The sequence below is a fragment of the Sus scrofa genome, chromosome 8, assembly GCF_000003025.6.
Source record: "Sus scrofa isolate TJ Tabasco breed Duroc chromosome 8, Sscrofa11.1, whole genome shotgun sequence".
Lineage (NCBI taxonomy): Eukaryota > Metazoa > Chordata > Mammalia > Artiodactyla > Suidae > Sus > Sus scrofa.
In genome coordinates, this window is record NC_010450.4 from 16,084,361 (window position 1) to 16,106,705 (window position 22,345).

General features: G+C 37.2%; 1 protein-coding gene across 2 annotated transcripts in view; it reads right to left on the reverse strand.

Moving 5' to 3' along the window:
- Positions 1–22,345, reverse strand: part of KCNIP4 (potassium voltage-gated channel interacting protein 4) — a 1,134,443-nt gene that overhangs the window by 872,445 nt on the left and 239,653 nt on the right. The window lies entirely within an intron of this gene.

The window sequence follows — 22,345 nt, forward strand, 5'->3', positions numbered from 1 at the left end:
AGAATAAAGAGATGGTAGGACATGAAAGGGAAAAGGTGCAGAAAGCACCCATGACTTTGCAAGCCTGCCTTAGTCAATTCAAGCTGCTGTAACAAAATTCCTCATAGGTGACTTAGAAACCATATACATTTATTTCTCATTGTTCTGGAGGCTGAGAAGTCCAAGATCATAATGCTAGCACATCTGTGTCAGAGTCAGCAAGGGCTCATTTCCTAGTTCAGAGGGAGAAGTGCTTCCTTCATTTTGATATACATATATATGTAAGAACCTCTTCAACCATTAAAAGCAAATAGAAAATACACTGAACTTTTAGAACTAAAGTATAGGGAAAAAACCCAAACCAAAGTAAAATAAAGACTTTAAAAAATAATTAAGAAGGTATAATCATATTGTTCTCACTAAAGTTATTATATTCTTATTATACATAAGGCATAACAATATATTTTCCTTTTTTCTCTTCCCTTTTTTAGGGCAATACCTGTAGCCTATGGAGTTTCCTAGGCCAGGAGTTGAACCAGAGCTGCAGCTGTCAGCCTCCACCACAGCTGCAGCAACATAATGATATATTTTATTTTAACATTTTAATAAGAGCAAAAACATTTTAACTTTTGTTAATGAAACTATTTAACTATTTAATCCCAATATTTTACATTTTAATTTTTGTATGTTTTATAACACACACAATACTTTAGTAGTTATGTGCATAAGAAGTAAATGTACGTATGAAGGACTATGTTCTTTTTTTTTTTTTTTGTCTTTTTGCCTTTTCTAGGGCTGCTCCCGCAGCATATTGAGGTTCCCAGGCTAGGGGTCGAATCGGAGCTGTAGCCACCTGCCTATGCCAGAGCCACAGCAACGCGGGATCCGAGCCGCGTCTGCCCTATGCCACAGCTCAAGGAAAGGCCAGATCGTTAACCCACCCACTGAGCAAGGGCAGGGACCGAACCCGCAACCTCATGGTTCCTACTCGGATTTGTTAACCCCTGTGCCACGACGGGAACTCCTATGTTCTCTCTTTTTATCTATTCTAAATTTTCTTTAACTTGTAAGGCAGGTAACTAACAGTGTGATGACCACTGCTGTTGACCACAGGGACCTACTTCAGACAGAAGTTAATGTGTTTCCTACGGCTTCCATATGGTAAATGGAGAATTGGCCTGGAAAATGGAATCGTAAATAATCTGTTTCTGGAAGGACAGGTGGTTACATGGTCATTTTGACAAAACATATCTAAAATGAACAAAACTAAAGATATTATATTAACGAAACTAAAGATATTATAAAGACAACGAAACTAAAGATATTATTACCTTTTGAGCTAAGTAGTGCTGATTCTAAAATATTAAGCAGAAGCACAGTTTAAATAACCACCTTTTCTGAGTCTCTGAATAAGAGAGCAATCGTGGGGAGAGAGGCGGGGAGGGAGGAGTTTTATAAAGTCTGCTAATCTGGTTTGACTTGGAACTAATGAACTCTTTTTTTTTTTTTCTCATTCCCAAACATATACATTTCTTCCCCCCCCAACCCCACCACACCATCTCTCTCTCTCTCCATATATATACATATATTTATATATACATTTTTTTTCCTTTTCATGTCATTTCACACAAACCCCCGAACAAACTCTTGCTATGAGGCAAGTATGGTTTAAAGCATTTTCTATATGACTCATTTAATTATCATAAGAGCGCCACGAGATAAACACTAGGACAGTTTCTGTTTTATAGATGAAGTCACTGAGGCATGGGGAGATTATTAGATCCTAAAGTTATATAGACATTAATTGCAAAAATAGGTTTTAAATTTAGGCAGTTGTGTCCAGGGTACATATCCTTGCCCATTATGAGCAAAAACCAAGGCCAAGAGAAGTCAGCTTTCATTTGCACTGATATGACTTATTTTTACTCCGATACCATAATCTTACCACTACTCTTTTGCCAAACATGGCATCTTTCAAGAACATAAACTCCAAAGTTGAAAAGCAATCAGGTGAAATCTCTTGGCCCTTTTTTGTTCTATGCTCTAGAAAAAGAATCTATTTGGGTAAAGATGAAGATTTTCAAAATAAAATCTATAAGCAGAAATCACCTCTGCCATGTTCTTCCCCTGGGCTTGCATTACAGTATTGCTTATAATCCAAGGCTTCTTTCTACAAATCATGTATTATGTCTTAGAAGATACTGAACTTTTCATGATGAACTTACCTTAAATAATTCTCAAATATAAGTCTTCTAATCGTCCATGATCAAATTTGTCTATGCTGAAATATTTGTTAGCTTTTTGTAGAAAATATGCATAACTGATAAAATTCTAATTTTTCTTTTCATGGGTAGTAAAATAACTATATTTACTGAGGATTTGCTACTAGGATGAATAAGGCACATAGCTGAAATGATGAGACTGTAACATCAAATATATTTCTAAATGCTGAAGTGGACATTTCCATTAAATCTGAGGAATAAAATCAATCATGTTTAATTTAAATTTTGCACTTCAACCACACCTGATAAAATGATAAGTAGACAGAACCTTATGAATGACAAAACTTTAAAAAAATGTAGTAGCTTGTTATGTTTGCCACTGGTTTAAATCACTTTTTCTTTTAATAAAAATGGGTTACTCAGTGTCATTTTGTTCCTACTCTGTTTCTTACAGGTCATATTCAGAGTTGACTGAGCACCATAAGTGTTCAACAGACTTTGATTTTATTTTTATCGCATGCCTCATAAAACTAATTTAGAAACCAAAAAAATGTGTCACTAAGATTTTGAATTATGAACAGTCAGAGCTTATTGAATTCCCCAAATCTAGCAAGAATGGTTGGCTAAGAAAGCAAACAAATATTCTTCAGATATAGCCAGACATGTTTAAGAAAGTCTTGCAGGAATCTAGAAGATTCTGAACTGCCATGATTGATACCATGCCGAGTTTTCAGTAGCCAATAACCTGTTTTTGCTGGACTCTTCCTTCTGCATGGGTGCCTGATATAATTCTTGTCACAAAGTGATTTGATCTATTTCAGAACTACAGTGGAGGCCAGGTACATTTGTAGAAAGTTTCTGCTATTGGCCCATTTAGAGTTATTTTCTACATGTACATTCTTCCTATATTATCTCTGCTTCACAGAATCTTTGTCACATTTTAACTGTCAGCAGAATCTAGTTTTTCTCTTGGCTATACTTCATCATTTTTCTCTTGCTATTAATGGATCTATATGATTTATGGATTCCCTCCTGCTAACATTACTCAGAAGAAGGGCTGTCACAATGCTTTGCGCTCTACACCAGAGTACCAGCCTGACATCTATGCTATAATATTGGAGTAGGGGCAGGAAAAAACAAAACAAAACAAAAAAGAACTTGCAAGAATAAAGGTCTAATGATTCCCAGGAAGAAAATTAGATACTTATAAAATTGAATGATAACACAGCAATGCCCCTCTTATTCAAAGGCCAGATATCAAGGAAACATACTGCCTTGGGGCCCAGTTCTGAAGCTTGAAGTAAATAAAACAAAGTCTTCTGGATGTACTACGAACCCTGCTGCAGAAAAGCTGCGTACTTAATAGACCTTCTCTTAGAACCTGGTTGATGCTTACCCACACATAAATCAGGGATAGGAGAGATCTGACTTAAGATACTATCTCTGTATCACTTCCGCTCTGTGATCATTTCTTAATCTCTGCCAATTGTGGTTTCCTCCTTTCAAAAGGGGGATAATAGCACCTGTTCCCAGAATTGCTGGGTAATTGGAGCCAATAACCTTCTGATCACAATTTACTGACCACCTGATGAGAAAAAAAGAGCAGTACATATTAAATATGTGTTTTGGTTTTACGGGCTAGCATATATTTGTTGGCAGGCAAGCTTGTTTTCTAATTTACTTCTGTCTTGTTCAGATACCATAATGCTCTTTATAGGAGTTAGAGGGAGGGGCTGGTGACTTTTGGGATAACAACAATGTCCTAGTTATCCATTGTTGTGTAACTAACTACCCTCAAATTTAGTGGATTAAAACAGTGAACATTTATTGCACAATTTCTAGTGAGTCAGGACTTTGGAAGTCTTTTAGCTAGGTGGCTCTGGCCCAGAGTGTTGCATGAGGTTGCCGTCAAGACGTAGGTCCATAGGCATTTATTTGATGGTCTGATAGGGCCAGAGGATCTGCTTCCAAGGTGGTGCACTCACATGACTGTTGACAGGAGGCCTCACTTTCTCACCAAGTGTGTTTCTTTAGCGACTGACTTCGTGACATGGCCACTGGCTTCCCCAGATGATCTGATTGAGATGGAGAGTGACTTTAGTGGAAGCTATAACCTAATCTTAGGTGGGACATGCCATCATATCTTCTCTATTTTAATGGTCACACAGATCAACCTTGGTACTGGTACAGTGTGTGAGGGGGCTACATGAAGGTTTGAATACTGGGAGGTAGGAGTCATTAGAGGCCAGCAGCATTTACAAAGCATCGCTCAAGTTATAAAGTGGTTTTCACAAATAAAACCCTCTACAAAGTAAGAAATAAGAGAGTTTATATTACCTGCCTCTGGCCATAATTACTGAGTATATACTCAAAATAACTTAGAAGTGCCTGTTATTTCACACTATTTTCTTAGTTGATGGAGCTATACCATCTTCTATTCTGACACTAATTAGCTTAACCTTGAATAAATTATAATGGTTACAGAATTGATTTTTAATAACAAAACCAGAAATAAAACACAATGTCTAATTATGAGAACAGAAAGTCAATTCAAATAAACTGTAACAGTAAGAATGGATTTAAAAACAAAACAAAACAAAACAAAACAGAAGATCAAGGAGCTCCCATTGTGGCTCAGTGGTTAACAAATCTGACTAGGAACCATGAGGTTGCGGGTTTGATCCCTGACCTTGCTCAGTGGGTTAAGGATCCGGCATGGCCATTGCCGTGAGCTGTGGTGTAGGTTGCAGAGGTGGCTCAGATCCCACGTTGCTGTGTCTGTGGTGTAGGCCGGCGGCTACAGCTCTAATTAGACCCCTGGCCTGGGAACCTCCATGTGCAGCAGGAGCGGCCCTAGAAATGGTAAAAAAAAAAAAAAACAAAAAAAAAACCAGAACAAAACAAAACAAACAAAAAACCCCAAAAAATAAAAGATCAAAAAGAAAAATAAGAAGTTTCTATTTAATATAATGACATTATTGGACCTTCTTCTATACCCTTTGTTCTAAAAATGTAACTTATGGAGTTCTTGTCATGGCTCAGTGGTTAACAAATCTGACTAGGAACCATGAGGTTGTGGGTTCGATCCCTGGCCTTGCTCAGTGGGTTAAGGATCCAGCATTGGCCTGAGCTGTGGTGTAGGTTGCAGATGCAGCTCGGATCTGGTATTGCTGTGGCTCTGGCACAGTCCGGCAGCTGTAGCTCCGTTTTGACCCCTAGCCTGGGAACCTCCACATGCCGCAGGAGCGGCCCTAGAAAAGGCAAAAAAAAAAAAAAAAAAAAAAAAAAAAAAAAAAAGTAACTTATACCTCTGGCAAAATTTAAAAAATATATGAACAATACCATTTTTGAGAAGCGTACTATCTAAAACCATTGTTCTAATCCTGAATTAGCAATTAGTGTAATACTAATGTACTATATAAAGTGAACAAGTTAATGATAATGGGTAATGAACTATTTCCTTATGTTCTTCCAAGTAAATAGCCAACTTTAAACAGTTTTTTTTTTAAACAGCTGATTTCAGCATAAGTATGAAACACTAATCATTACTTGACCAAGTTGTAGTCAATGTTACTGAAGAGCTAGTTAAAGTTTTCATGGAAGTTAACTGACAAATTATTGTACACATGCTTTTATAATATTAAAAATTTCAACTTATTATCAGATTCAGAGACACCAGCAGGGAGTGTTTGAAAATAGCAATAAAAAAAGATAAAACTGTCCTATCAGCAAGACTCAATCTTTTAAACACTTTAGCATTAAAAAATTCTACCAAAAATTGGATATAAAATGGAGAAGATTAATGGTTTGTCACTAGAGTTAAATACTTAGAGTTTTGGCCGTATCTATGGAGTTAGATCTTCTCCTAAATCTTTTCTTGGAGTAATAACCAGAAACTTGGCCCTGGTGGATATGGAAGTTCACAGATCAGGCAAAATTTAATGCGTGTGCGTGCATGTGTGTGTGTGTGTGTGTGTGTGTTTATGCACAGTCATACACCTCTCTATCTCTTCTATAGGATCATGGGTGTGGGCTTTCTCTACATCTAATTCAAATAAGCTTTCTGTAGAGTTAAACCAATCTGTATACTTCTGAGCAAAAGTAACTTTGAAGTGGTAATAGCGTATGGTGATTATTGGGGCAATTTAGCCCCTAATGGTTATAATGAGTGGGTAATGTTACTTAATTGTTTTGAATATTACATCTTAAAGACAGCAGTGTTATCACTTTTGTAAATTATTTTTGGATGAAGAACTGCAGTACACTTAGCGGCTCCCAACTGCAATCTCCTTTATTGTACCTTGGAGAAATGAAGCTTGGATTGAGTATCCCTACCTAATAAATCAAGAACGACAACATGTCTTCTTGTTCTCAATCACCCTATACTCTACCGCTTGCATCTCCAGATAGGATAGCCTTGGTCATGTCTGGAGAAATGTCTCCAAAGCTCAGTCATCTGAGGACCCCACTCAGAGTTGTGCAGCAACTGTGTTCCTCCAACTACCTCCTTCATGAGTTTTACTGCATCTTGGTACCCCTTGGATTGATGTTTTAAAAATAAATCAGTTTTAGGTAAATAAAGGTATTACAAAATAAAATATTCATTCTCATAAAATTATTTTGTCATAAATGGAAAAAATCCATAAAAATATCTTCTAAACAAAATAAAGGCATGTTTTCAAAATTTGCATTCATCCTTTTGCCCTGCTCTCTTGTTAAAATAAAACAGGAGTCACTGGTTTTTGCATGGTGGTAAAAACATATTTGCAGTAACTAAAGGATGTCCACTGATGCTATCAAAAGACTGAAAGAAACCATAAAAGGGTTTCTTCCTTATTATGTGACTCAACTGGTCTTGACAGGGATGGAGTAGGATAGTTACACAGGTAGTTGTAGAAGTTCCAATAAGGGACCATAAATATAGAGGGAAACCTAGGGAACTTTGGGAGACCACTGTAAGTTAATAATTGCTCAAGAAAGCCATCAGAATGAGGCAGGCTTGCTTGACTAGTGGATGCCGAGATATGCCTCAGGCCACTGGGTTAGGGAGTGGGGTGAGGCCTGCATTCAGATTCAGACCAAGGGCAGGAGTTTAGGATCACCCTTCTGCTGATTTGAATAAGCACCAGGACAATCCTAGTTTGACCTTACAGGGTCATAGACGCTCTTAACAGATACCTGCTACTTTAAGAAAGAGGAAGAGGTCGTCTTTTCCCACCCCTACTCCCCTTGGATTATAAAACTGTAGCCCACCTAATGCTTGGGCAGAACCTCCTTGCCTGCCCACCTGCATCTCTCACAAGTGTCTTATCTTAATAAATCTATTTCTCACCCACCACTTTTTGTACTCACTGAATTCCTTCTTTGCTGAGGCACAAAGAACCTGAACACCAGGTGAGTGTAAATCCAGACATCAGGTGAGTGATTCAAATTTAAAAACCGTGGGTTCAAGTCCAAATCTGGATTTAGGTTGGATTTGAGTTCCAATCTGGGTTTAGGCTGGGTTTGAGTCCTGGCACGTGAGTTCAAGTCCCAGTCTGGGTTCTGGCTCAGTTCAAATCACAAGTGCTGTCAGTTTTAGTCTTTAATATCAAGTTTGCCTGCCATGTAAAGCCAGATAACTTCTACCAACATAAGCATCACACACTTGGAGGACTTATAATCTAGGCTCTACTAAATGAGCAAGGGGTTCTAAGCCTGAGGATGGGGTTTTAGCCTGAGCATTGACACTAAATTATTAGTGAGTCATAGTAGAAGTATGAAGTGATTATAAACCAGTGTAGTCATTATGGAAAACAGTAAGGAATTTCCACAAAAAACTAAAAGTAGAGTTGCCATATGATCCACCAATCCCACTCCTGGGCATATATCTGGACAAAACTATAACTTGAAAAGATACATGCACCCCTATGTTCATAGCAGCTCTATTTACAATAACCAAGACCTGGAAACAAGCTAAATGCCTATTGCCAGATGAAAGAGTAAAGAAGATGTAGTGTGAGTATACAGACACATAAACACACACACACACACACACACACACACACACACAATGGAATATTACTCAGCCATAAAAAGAATGAAAGAATGTCATTTGCAACAATCTGGAGAGACCTAGAGATTATCATACAAAGTAAAGTAAGTCAGAAAGAGAAAGACAAATACCATATGATATCACTTACACAAGAAACCTACAATCAACACAAATCAACATCTCTTCAAAACAAAAAGAGACTCACAGACGTGGACAACAGACTTGTGGCTGCCAAATGAAGGGAAGGATTGAGACAGAGGCAAACTATTATATATAGGATGGGTAAACAACAAGGTCCCACTCTAAAGCACAGAAAACAAGATTCAACATCTTGTGATAAACCATAATGGAAAAGAATATGAAAAAGAATATATATGTATATATGTGTAACTGGGTCACTCTGCTATACAGCAGAAATTAATACAACATTGTAAATCAACTATACTTCAGTAATTTTTTAAAAATTACAAGAAAAAAGAAGCCTTTTAACAACGATAAACCAGAAAATATGCAATGAATTTTATCAGCTTCCAACCTAATTACTGCATATATACTTCAGAGAGGCATTTCCAAAGATAAATCATAGCCTGGATAAGTCATCCTCAAATCATGTCTAGAAAATGATTCCTCTCTTGGAAATCCTCACAAGGATACGCAACCACCTCTCTGTTTTTGGTAGAGAATGATTATTTTTAGATGAACAGGAGATCCTACTTTCCTCTCCACATCGCAACAGACATTTCATGCTTCTTTTAACTCATCCAAATTCAGAATAGAGCTATGTCTGAGTCTGTCACCAGAAATATATTCCTTTAGGGAATGTTGTCCTCCTTCATATATGAATAAATCATCTCTGGGTTTGAGGTCTACTTTATGCTATGTAACTCTTTCCTTCTTAAAGAAGATGTATAAGATTTTAACCCACTCTATTCTTCCTATACTTGGAATGTTTTGTGTTTTAACCATACTTATCATCACTTGCATTTGGAAACCTGGAGCTCAATTAAGTCGGAAAATATATGTTACAAAGCAAACTTGTATAACTTTGGGCATAGTACATGAAATACTGAGCATTTCTGTAAATACTCTAGCTAAGGTTATATAATGAATATTGCAATCACACTCTATAACAATAAAGGGTTCTTTTTAAGGAAGAAGCAAAGTTCTCCATGAATATATATCATTAAGATGATTTATGGAACACCTAAAAATTGAGTTAAATGTCTTTCCATTCATCAATCTTCCAAAATACATATTGGGAAAAATGTATGACTCAGGTATCTTCGCAAAGATAATGGGTATCTACAGAAGTACATTAAAACTAAGGTCAAGGCTATAAGTTATGAAAGCAGCTCAGAGAACAAAACAGAATTACAAAGTTAAAGATTTTTGCCTTTAACTAATAAATGCTAATCAAATAAGCTGGAAATCCAGACTGGGAGTTCCTCAGGCCACTGGTGGATTACTGACAGTCTTCTCTTTAGAGTTCATATTTTCAGTATCATACATCCAAAAGCCTAAATTGTAAAAGGCATCCGGCCTGACTCACTTCAAGAACTCTATTTTAACTCAAAGGGTATATAATTAGAATACTAGTATTCTAGCACTTCAAGATATTTTTAAAGTTGTTTGAAAACTGCTATATTATCACAGAAGGTTCCTTATTGGTACAGAAACTGGGAAAGCTGCTCAGGGTGTTCAGCATGCTCCTGAATCTGCCTGTTTATTGTCTTCCTCTCTCCACTTCCAGGCCATGGAAACTTCTTGACTTTACCATTGCAATCAGTCCCTGTAGCCACCTGCTGCCAATCAGGCTTCTTAAACATTGCTACAGTGATGGTACCTCTCTGTTCAAAGCCCTGTAGGATATCCTGTTTCACTGCAAAGTATTTGAACCTTACAGCCTCTCCCCAATCCACATTTTCAGTCATTTCTCTCAAACAATTTTGCTTCACTAACAATGCTGTCCAATGCCTACCGTGGCCTCCACTGCTACGATCCTGATCAGAGCCTCCCCTCTGTTTCTATCCTTGACCACTTTCCACCTGTCTGTCTTGACCCTCTCTAGTAAGAGTCAGACCCTGGAAGGATGAAAGGGTAAATACTGTAGGCTTTGTGGTCCTAGAGGGGTCCCTTAGAACGACTTCTCTCTTCCATTGTAACGCAAAAGCAGCCAGTATACAATGAATAAGAAGAGTTCCTAAAACTTTGTTTTTGGATACTAAATTTCAATTTCATATACTTTTCCTGTGTCATGAAATACTATTCTTCCTATTCTTCCTCTTAATGTTTTTTCAATCACTTAATAATGTAGAAGCAATTCTTAGTTAATGGACCATACAAAAACAGGCAATGGGCTTGATTGGTCTGGGGCTATTGTTTGCTGACTCCTACTCTACATGTCAAAAGAGCAGCCAGAAATTAGTATGATTGAATTTAACTCCTGCTCAGAATCTGGAATTTGCTCAGTTCCACCCAGAGCAAATGTTCAGGTCTTTACCATGGCCTACATAAAAAGTTATATACTCTGATCTTTTTTGTTTCTCTGCCTTTATCTCCAATTACTTCAGTAATTCTTTGATTTTTGCTCAGTTCCAGCTAACTAATCTGCTTTCTGTTCCTTGAACACAACCCTGCCCCAGGGCCTTTGCACTGGCTGGTATCTCTGCCTAGAACCTATTTCATGTTTCCATGGCTTTCTTTCCTGCTTCAAGATTTTGATCTAATGCCTTTCCTCAAAGAGTCTATCCTCACCGCTATGTTTAAATTTTAACTGCCCAGTTATGAATTGATTGAATTCTCTTAAAATTGATATGTTAAAGCCCTAACCCTCAGTACTTCAGAATTTGACTATATTTGTAAAGGTCTTTAGAGAGGTGATACAGTTAAATTCATATTTTATAATAAAGTAATTCTCCAAGATTGATCTTATTTGTAATAACTGAAGTCTTAAAACATAAATTAATGGATTACATTAAATAGACTTTCATAAGATAGGATTTTAATATTTATGCATACCTCCCATATCATTATATTTCATAAAGAATTTAAGAAATCAGTAGGTTCTTAGTACTGACTTCTGAAGTATACAATTTATACTTTTCACTGTTGTTTTTTAATTGTACTATACTTCATACCCCAGGAAATAGGCAAGATGGTTATAACATTAATTTTATGCTCTGGTGAGGGGAAAAAAAAGGCTTTACTAAATTTCAAATTTTTAAAAATGTAAGGACTTCAGACTCATGAATTTTTAGCAAAAATATCTCTGTCATATATCTTGGAGTAACATACAAGTAATGTGGCATTTTTAGCTCAAAGAGGATTTTTTTTTTAATAAGGAAGCATTAAAACATAAGTATAACCCTTCAAGAACACAGATTTTCAATTTTATTATTTTTGAAAGACATCTTTTGAGTTACATATTCTATTTGCTTTTCGGAAATTTTAAATTGATATAAATTGAACACACTTTGACCTTTTCTTAGGACTCCAAAATAACTGAATGATGTTACTTGTTATACTCTGCACTGGCTTATCAATATCCAAGACAAGGCTTAGGACTACCTGAATGAGTACTGATCCCAACTCTGTCCTTAAAAATGTTGGCTTTAAAAAAGTATCTGGTGGCAATCTGAATTGGGATCACTTAATTTTTCTAAGTCAGAAACAGGAAGAATGTCAACCTGCCCAAGATCACCTGCTAAAATGAGATGGTACTAAGATTTAAGTTTGGGTCTTCTTGGCTGCCAAAACCAGAATTTCTATCAGGCCAAGATACCACCACAGGCACTTATCGCAATGTTAAGGTTGGGAGAACAATGCCTTCTGGAACTGTAGTGTAATGGACTAGTAACAGGGCTAATCAGCTCTCCTGATCTTGGAACATCACTTGAATACCTCGACCTCAATATTCTCTTCTGAAAATAAAGAGGTCAGGAGTTCCCACGGTGGCGCAGTGGAATCCAACCAGGAACCATGAGGTTGTGGGTTTGATCCCTGGCCTCGCTCAGTGGGTTAAAGTTCCAGCATTGCTGTGAGCTGTGGTGTAGGTCACAGATGCGGCTCAGATCTGGTGCTGCTGTGGCTATGGCATAGGCTGGCAAGTGTAGCTCCGATTTGACCCCTAGCCTGGGAACCTCCATATGCCATGGGTGCAGGTCTAAAAAGCACAAAACAAATAAAACAATAAAAAATTTTAAAAAATGAAAATAAAATCAGACCACATGTTTGCAGTCTATTGAGATTTAACCTGTGTTAAATAGAATATTCCAACATAACTATTTATATAAGTGATATAATCTACATGATGTTGCTGCTGTCACTGTCATTGTGTTGTGCACTTTCACTGTTTTGAATTTGAACAAGCTCCATAACCTTCCAAGATCACAGACTGTGCCTTTACTTGGAGATGGGCTAGGAGAACATCACTGAATGGCTCATTTGCATGTATTTGGGCATTTGCCCAGAAGTTGGCTGTATAGTTTCCCTGGGGGATCTTTAGTAGACACAGCATAAAACTGATCTTTAAAGTTCTAAAAGCCTTTTATAGAACTGGCTTCATAGTTCTTTGAAACCTTTTGGCTTTTGTTTGGCTCAGGGAATTCTAAAATGGTTAGGAAACTCTTTTATGTATACCCCATAATAAAACAGGCTCTGTGTAACTCAAGGAACAGAAGAGGAACATGATTGATCCGGTAGGTTTTAAGTCTCTTACCCCAACCTAGTAACTTTGCAAAGTGGAAATCCTCCCATTACAGAGGTGATAATACTGAGCTAGGGGGACTTTGAACTTTCTCAGAGTTATACACAAGCTGGAGTAGAAAACTGAAGTTAGAAAACAGATCAACTGAAATACTGATTTTATGTATATAATTCTGTAATTAAAAATTAATTATATAATCAATTATATTTACTTATGTATATAATTACAGTATATCCAAGGTGACATCTCTTTGTTCCAGAAGGTTTACTATAAAGATTGAAAGAATCTACAAATTTCTATATTATTATTTTTTAAAACATTAAAATGCAGTCATTATACATATACTATGTTCACTGTAGAAAAATGAGAAATACAAATACAGAGAACTTCATACATAGGACACTCATATATATGATTTTTGAAACAAATGAGAATATATACGGCTCCTACCCCTGTTTTAAAATGTGCATTTATACCTCCTCCGTGTACAGTTAGAGAGAATTCAGACTTTCAGGGCTCTGGATTATCAACAGCAGTTTCTATAATGGGAAGAAGTACTGGGCAGAGATAAGAAAGCAGCAGAACCACAGCAGAGATTAGAATGAGTAGCTGACGTGGCTGAGATCAGAAGGAGTGATACGAGCAAACAATCACAATCCTACCCACTTTGGGGAAGACATATAGAGAAACAGAGGTAGAAGATGTAGCTGTGTCCCCAAAAAACACTGGTGTGCAATTTACTCAAATATCCAAAGACTAGTTATTAAACATTTATTATGAACTAGGCGTGGTCTAGACACTGGACTATAGTAATGAACAAAACAAACAAGATCCTTAAAAAGTTGACATCCAAGTTTACAGACCTTTATAAATCATCTTTTTTTTCTTTTTTTTTTTTGCTTTTTTGCTTTTTAGGGCTGCACTTGCAGCATATGGAAGTTTCCAGGCTAGGGATCAAATAGGAGCTGCAGCTGCCAACCTACATCACAGCCACAGAAACACTGGATCCTTAACCCATGAGTGAGGCCACATCCTCATGGATACTGGTTGGGTTGGGAGCTTGCTGAGCCACAATAGGAACTCCCAGCCTAAATTATTTTAGATCACGGTCAGTTCCATGGAGAAGGTGATCATACATCCCAGTTTGTCTGGGACAGTCTGGGTTTGTGTCTCCTTTCTTGCTATGATTACTAAGATTGCCTCCTTTTACTTTCTAAAGTGCTCCAGTTTTGGTCACCCTCTCTGTAAAAGAAATTTGAAAACAGTGATATAAAAGAATCTCATTATAGGAGGGTTTGTTTGGAATAGGATGATCAGGAAATGACTTAATAAGATGATAGTTGAGCTGAGACCTTAAGTCATCACATAGTGAGTTTGAGTTGGAGTTTGAGGAGAGAGAACTGTATAGTGAAACAAAGATACGGTTTGGGTTCTGCCAAATCTAGCTTTATAATTTTGGGGGTTGAACCTGTGCCACTGCAACAATCCAAGCCACTGCAGTGATGACACCGGATCCTTAACCCACTGCACCACAAGGGAATTGCTCATTTCATATTTCAGTCCCATCACATCCTAGGTTTGGCACCTGGGATAGGCTCCTGATAGGACACACAAATGGTATAGCTTAAGTCCTATAACGGGAGTCAGAAAGGAACATATTAAATTACATGGATAAAGAAACTGTTACTTAGTCATAATAGCCTCCCCCCAAATCTACATTTTTGAACAGACATATAGTAAACACTGCGTTAGGGGAGAGCTGGAGAATTAAATATTTTTAAGTCACTTAGAAGACTCAAGTCTACTTGAAATACAACTCTAACAGTTGAATCTGTGAAATAATACAGGACTGATGCCTAAGTGCTGAACAAAGGAGGATAGACAACATGTCCTGTGAGAGCTCAAAAGGCAACAAAATCAGTGTGCATCAGAGAGGGAAGACAGATCCACGGGAGGGGGAGAAACAGGCTGAACATGTGCTTAAGCGATGGACCGTCACAAGCACTACCTGATTGCCAAGTAAGCCACAGGAGCAACTCCTTGGACAAGGAAGAGAAGCTTCTGATGGGCTTTGCTGGTAGTTTCTAGAACAATCTGGTAGTGTGCACACTGAGCTTTTTAGAAAAACTTTCTTCCCCTGTAAATAACCCCACTGATCCTCTCCCTCCCAGCTTCTTTCTCATCTTCCTTGTTTGGCTCCCCTCTCATCGGCTTCTCTCCCTCTAATTTTTTCAGAGGAACATCTTTTAAAGGCTTACTGCCTACTTAAGTTGCTCATTCTCCTTGCCTCTCCTTGGCAAAAACCACAAGAGACAGCTGCCTCCGCTTTTAGAAATCTTTGCACATGTTGGTTTGTTGAGTTAACCGGCCAGCATCTACCCGCTGCACTAGCAGAGTAACATGGGGCAGGTGGGAATCATGAAGAAATAGCTTACAAAAGACATAAGGCTCGGCCCTTAACAACCACTTAAACATTTTTAGTTGAATCAATAAATGGCAAGTGCAGTTACTGAAAACTAACATAATAAAAGGCAAAAAGGTTTTTAAAGCGCAGTCATTTATACAGGTTACTTTATATTTATCCCTAATTACTAGGCAACATAATAAGGACTAAGTATCCAATTACCTTTAGGGAAAATTTATTAAAAAAACAAAACAAAACAAAACAGAACATCCTTGAGATCAATAATGATGATAAAAATTACCTATTTGTTGAATGTTTGCCAGCAACAGGTGTGTACAGAGGAATGTCCCCATGTTACAGATGTGTTGGTCCAGCCCATAGCAGCTGGATGACCTTCACAATGGCAGAATTAAAGACAGAGCTGGAAATCTAATACAAGGCTTCTAAGTCTTCCCCTACGTGTGTTGTTACCCTCCAGAAGCTTAGCTGTGGGGTGAGCAGAGAGGATAGCTCTCCTGGAACACATGCTAAGAATTTTTGTTTGTTTGTTTTTAATGCAATATATTTATATTACGGTCATTAAGACTATGATGAAAAGACATTAGAGGAAAAAACAGAGTCAGATAGTAAGCCAGACATGAAACCCATAAAGAAGGGTATCAAATGATAGAATGTCTTTTTTTAAGAGTTTACTCTGTTGATGAACATTTAATCAGTTCATCGAAGAAAGAATTGGAAAGTTTCATTCGAGTCAAATTTGAAGATTATAACCCAGGCAAAGCACCTCAGAAAGCTCTAAGGGCTTTTCCATTGGTTAAAAATCAAAGCACAGATATGTAAGGATGCACAACGAATGGCATATTATTGACAGTTTACATAATCCAGATCTAAGTGGCATCCTGATGGGTCATGAGACTCCTTATAAGATCAAGAAGGAATGCTTTCTTTTAAGGAGTTGTCATGCTGATGCTAGGAGAATGTTATTCTTTATGGTTGAGCAGGTATTCCTGCTGATGGGAGAGGTCTGGTCAATGCATAATATTGATATACAATGGCCAGTGGGGGGAGAGAGGAGGCCAAAGGGCAGAGAAGAATGTATTTATGTTGAAATTTTTTCTTGTCTTGCCATAAAACATGAATTTTATTTCACAACTCCTCCAAGCAACACTTGGCATAGTTCTCCCTTATTCCAGCCACTCATTCAGCTCTGTAACACACTGTCTTTGAAAACAATAGCAGGTTGGCCGTCCTCAGCTATTATTATAGGTTGATCTGCTGGAAAGTCCTATGGGTTTACTTTTTAAAAAGTAAACAATGGTCCCACATAAAGAACATCTTGAGACATTCTGATGTTATTGCAGTATCTCTATCAGGTAGAAGAAAGGGACAAGAGTAGGCAGAGGCTTCATTAAAACTTGTTTTTCGATTCTTTTGGCATATACTGAAAAAAATATATCAATGCTGATTTCCATCATGGCCAGCTGGACTTTGCTATCCTCCACAGAAAAAGGGCAGCTCCTCAAATCTTAATCCCTTCATCCCAACCCACAGTGTATCCCAATCCTGGAAAAAGAAGGTAGGAGAGAAAATACACTTTATGAAAGAAAATCCTTCATCATTCTCAGCAAGCACAAGCCATAACCACATCATCCTGAGCTGTAATACCACCGACCTCTACAGCAAACATGACATTGTGTTCATGTGTTGTTTACTGGGGCTGATGATAGTGACATCTCCTCAGAAAACAGAGTCCATTTGTTAGAGGGTGCATGTTTATTTCACTTAGAAGTTTAAGAAACACAGTGGAATTTGGGACCGAAGTCATACGATCAAAGTAAAGATAAACGATAGTGAAAGATGTGGTAGATTGACAGGAGCTTTGCAAGTTACCCCAGGGAAATGATTAGCTTGCTTGTGCCCCTTTCAATATCTTTTGAAGGTAAGCAACGTGACCAATGTTAGTAATTTTAAACAAAGAAAGCCTTGTCAGTGGGTGAATATAAAAATAAGTATGGCCATGAGCATATTTCTTCTACATAGAGTAGTTTTGCTATTGGCTTCTGGGGTGGGGTCCGCCAATGGAAGCACTAGCAAAAGTCTGAAGGTTGGATGAAGAAGTCAGTAATTTTCTTTCTTCCTTCCTTCTCCTTTCCTTCCTCCATCCCTCCCTCCCTCTCTCCCTTCCTTCCTTTCCTTTCTTCTTTCTTTTTTTTTCCCAGAGCTCCCTTCCTGTCAGGTCTCCATGGGTTGGCTGTGTCTCTGTATGAATGGCCACATCTGTCAGGCAGTCTTTGCACACAGTTTCCCCATTCAGGCTTCAGAAATGGGCCCCACCCCTGTGCCTTCAGTGGCCTGCTGCTACTCGAGCACACCTTACCCCTTGTTCCCTTCCTTACCGTTGACCGCCTCCCATCATCCTTACTATTATTTTAGAATTATATCATTTTCCTGAGATCTCTTTCCTGCCAGGAACATAACTGATACTTATTACAATCAATGCATAATATCCTCAAGAGCCTTTATCCCAAACTGTGAAACTTCGATATTTCTTAGTGTATTTAAATGAAGCGCTGATGTGTAATTGCCGAAGTTTTGGCTAAGAAAGGTCTGATTACCTTAGCCAGCAGGGGCAAATCAGAGCTCCTTCAATGAATATTAGCTCTCCTCTTGAGACCACATGATGCATCTTGTCAATTAGTCAAGAAGTGAGTTTTAAAGATGTAACATGACTAAGACTGTGAAGTCAGATCACTTACTACTTGGAAGTTCTCATAATGATCAAAACAGTCTCCTCTTTGGAAGAGTCTTTAAGCCCTACAAGTTTTACCTAACATACTAATGATGCAGTAAAAAACATAAACTACCAGGTTATTAAGCATTCACATGCAGATTTTCTTCTGAAACGGAAGGGGCAACCAGTATTCTGCCTATAGGGGTGTTGTGCCCATCAAACCTACAGCTCCTCTAATGAGCTCTGGCAGCAATGGCAGAATTTGAGATTAGGAAAGAAGGTGAATCCCTCAAAATATCCCTTTACTTCTGCATGAAAAGTCAAACTCATTAGTAGAGGCCAAAAAAATTCTACCGATAAAACTGAAAATGTAAACTCTGCTGGGCGGGCAACACAATTACATATGTTCCTTGGCAGTCAAGAATAAACATCCTCTTTTGCTTTCTTCTTACTTGAGGGCAGGTTTCAATAGAAGGAGCACAAGAAAATTGAGCATAACATGGTGGCATATTATGCGCATTTCAATAATGGAAATGTTACATAGTGCTATAAGAAAAATGATCTCCCTTTATCAGCAAGGCTCGAATGAATTAAAAAATAAAAATGTAATCAAGAATAGCATACGTTGAGAGGTGGCAGGCCAAGTGAAAATAAACTGTTTATTCAATTGTCTCATGTCAGGGCCAGGAGAACCAGGAAAGAAAAACACCTGTCACCTTTTGCCAGGATGAAACCTGAGTTTTGTGAATTTTTAATCATGTGAGGTCTTCAGGAACACATCTTTGCATGAGATGTGTGGGCCCTGTGTTCAGATGGAGCAGGGATGAGGGGTAGAAGAGGAGGTCAGAGGGGACTCAAAAACCTGATCCTGTGATTTGAAATCAGCAGGGGAAAAGAAAGGGCCTGAAAAAAGCAAGTGTGCGTAGCTAGAAACAGGCTTTCCTAAGTCTCTTATTTTGCTAAGCGTCATCCTTTATTTTCTCTTTTACACTTTAAAAATGCAACATTAAAAAAGATCTTTCAGTCACTAGCCTAGTGAATGGTTAGATCCACAGTCCCTTCCTCAATGATAAGGCTGGAAGCAAATGTTTGCCAATTTGCGAAACAGATGTGCTCTCTCTCTCTCTAATCTAAAGTTCTCTACTTGATGAAATGATGAATGTTTATGTCACACTTTCAATAATATAATTCTAATAAACGTGAAGTACTTTAACCCACTAATTCAACAGCCATTGAAAGCTTAACAGAGTGCTTTGCTTTGAATTGCTTTTGTTTCCTTCAGATGGAGAGGTGAACTTCCGCAGCCCCTGTAGTTTTCAGACTCTTAAGCCTGAAACAAAGCTCCAGGCAATAGCCACCTCAGACATAGGTTTTTGGAATACCTGCTAATAGGAAAATGTGTTCAGGTCTTGATTTTTCAAGAAAACTAGAAGCAGAAAGTTGATACATGTCCAAACAACCTCCCCCCCCCAAATACATAAAGCATTTCAATACTAAATCTCACATGCAGAAGAAAGTTTAAAACTTATTATCTATACTATTACCCACCCTTTTAAATGGGTCAGCATTTATCTGACAGGGTGTTCTGTGGGTTCCTATGGTACACAAATGGCCAATCCATAGAATAAGTCTCTTATTACTGATGTCGTATTAGAATTCTCCTAAGTCATCATTTCTTTAGATGTACAGAAATATACACCTGACCCCCATCTGGATTTGAATATAATATGGTACAAGGAGAGGCAGGTCTCAATTTGAGAAGGAATTAGGATAACTGATCCTATAGGACACCTCACTACATTGAACACAGTAGCCATTAACTTTTCACATTTGCATACGGATTTCTGAGATTTATTGTATACAAAAGAATCTTTAAAAATGCTTATACGTTCATGATAAATAAGGCCAATATAGGTGTTTGTATAATCCAGTCTTTGGAAAATGATTTGCCATGATAGAAATATGGAAAAAGCTTATGGTAAAGTAAAAGCATCTTATTTTATCTGGACAAATCTACTACTGAATTTGCACTCTCTAATATGAAGCTTATTTTAGAAAAAAATCACTACTTTTAAATTATTTATTTATAAGCAATCTTTGGCATTGCCAAAGCATATGAAAAGCTCTCTGAAAAGGAAACTGCTTTCCTCTGACGTGTGATAACACTAATAAGACATATCAAAGGAGAGTGTGTGCCCATGAAAATTTCTTTGCACTTCAAATTTTCTGTTTGTGTAAAGACAGGGGCATTTTGATATCAAATGGAAGGAAAGTGCCAACAATACAGGTTACGTATTTCAGAAATAACCTGTTTTCAAATGTAAAACAAAGTCACTATTTCTTTAGATCACATCTTTAATTGAAAAAGTGAAGATAAAGGGGTTGTGGGTAAAATAAGAAATAAAAGCAAAGAGTCATCCAAGGAATATTCATATTGTTTTAAATTTTTGATAACTACAAAGACATATGCTGATTGTTCAGGATACAATTAGCAACTGATTGCATATCCAACCTTAAAGCAAATTTTTAAAACTAATTCAACCCTGCTTCCTACTTCTTCATTAATTACTAGCTAAGGGACTTGAAAGTGCTCTAATGAATTTTACATTAGATTCTGCAATATGAACAGTGTATATTATCACAGCATCTAGTAAATGCAGAAATTGTCTTTTTTAAGTTGCATTTTGAGCAGTTGTAAAGATTCTGGCTGGATTTTACAACACTGAATATTAGAAACTGAGCAGAAAAGAATTTTGCAAGAAACAAGTTGCTTTAATCATACTTCCCAGGTTATAAATCTATCTTACTACCTTATAATATTCTGCCCTATTTCTCAAAGTTCTTTTTTTTCTCCTTGTGGCTCAGAAAGAAGAGAAGAAATCCTACCTATATTGATTTCTAAATATGCATTAAATGAGGCTTAAAATATTTCTGCTATACTAGTTTTCCATAAATTTCATGTTATACATTACCATACAGTCATTAGACAACCACAACATTTGGGATTCAATGCTTATGGTTTATGACGTCACAACACTTTACCATCTTCATAAAATTCTTTGAAATCAGAAGTTTCAGAAAACTACACAAAAACAGGTCATGCAAAAAAAAGGTAGAACAATGCACCCAAATCCAGTAAGAAACAGGTAGGACCTTAAAACTGCCTTATCAAAGAGGAAATTACACTACCATGGAAACCTCATGGAAAGCTTTATTTTATAAAATATTTCTCTAATTTTATAGCAAGATGAAAGATAACCTATTGAGCATTGTCTAGTAAGATATAGCTTCATAAGTGGCACACCATCCTTACTGAGGGTTTAAAGCAAATATCATATTGATATAATTAATCACAATTGACATGCTACAGCAAAGTCACACTGGGACGAAGTATCGAAGTATAAATACTTGGTGAAAAATACAAAAGAGCCACAAAGTTAACCAAAGTTGGGTACCTACTCTCAATGATTATTCTGAAAAGCATTAAAAGCCACCGCAATTTACAGTGCTAAAAGATAAGCATCTGATAAGCATCCTATTAATGTACTTATTAATACTTAATAATGCTCTCAGAAATCTTTTGATTTTCACAGTTACTCCCTCAAAACTGTTTTTCCAGATCAGGTTGTTAATAACTGTGTTTTCAGTTCTGCTATTCATCATACAGAGTTAATTTCCCAGGGAAAATGTTGCTCAAATTCATCTCTCAACCTTGCATCACAATGTCTAGGTTTCTTTAGCAACTCTTCTTTTTCATGATTTAGATTAAAGAAGACACATATAAGTTGAAAAAATAAAGCTAACAATAATTGCTCATGGCCAGAATCATAGTATGATATTATATCAACCAAGCTTTACTCCTCAGGAGTTTGCAGATCCATTAAAAATATCTATTATCAGAGTCAAAGCAGTTTTGGTCTCACTTGTCACTATCTTCACGATGGCATTGCCTTGGAATTCCGTGGGCAGCAAAAGTGCTATTTAAGTTCATAATTATGGAACATCTTAAAAATATTTTCTATCAACACTTAGATTTAAATAGAGTTTCTATTTCCATCATGCAACATGTTAAACATTGAAATCTACTGCAACGAAACAAATATCAAAGCTCTCATGGACATTATACTCTTTAGCTGTTTTTCACATTGTGCTCACATTTTGCAAGGAATTCAGAAATCCAAAAGAAATGGCCTTAACTCTTTCACTGCTAAGCTCTATAATCAAATACTAGCAATAATCTATGGATTATAATGATCAAAGAGTTCTAGAG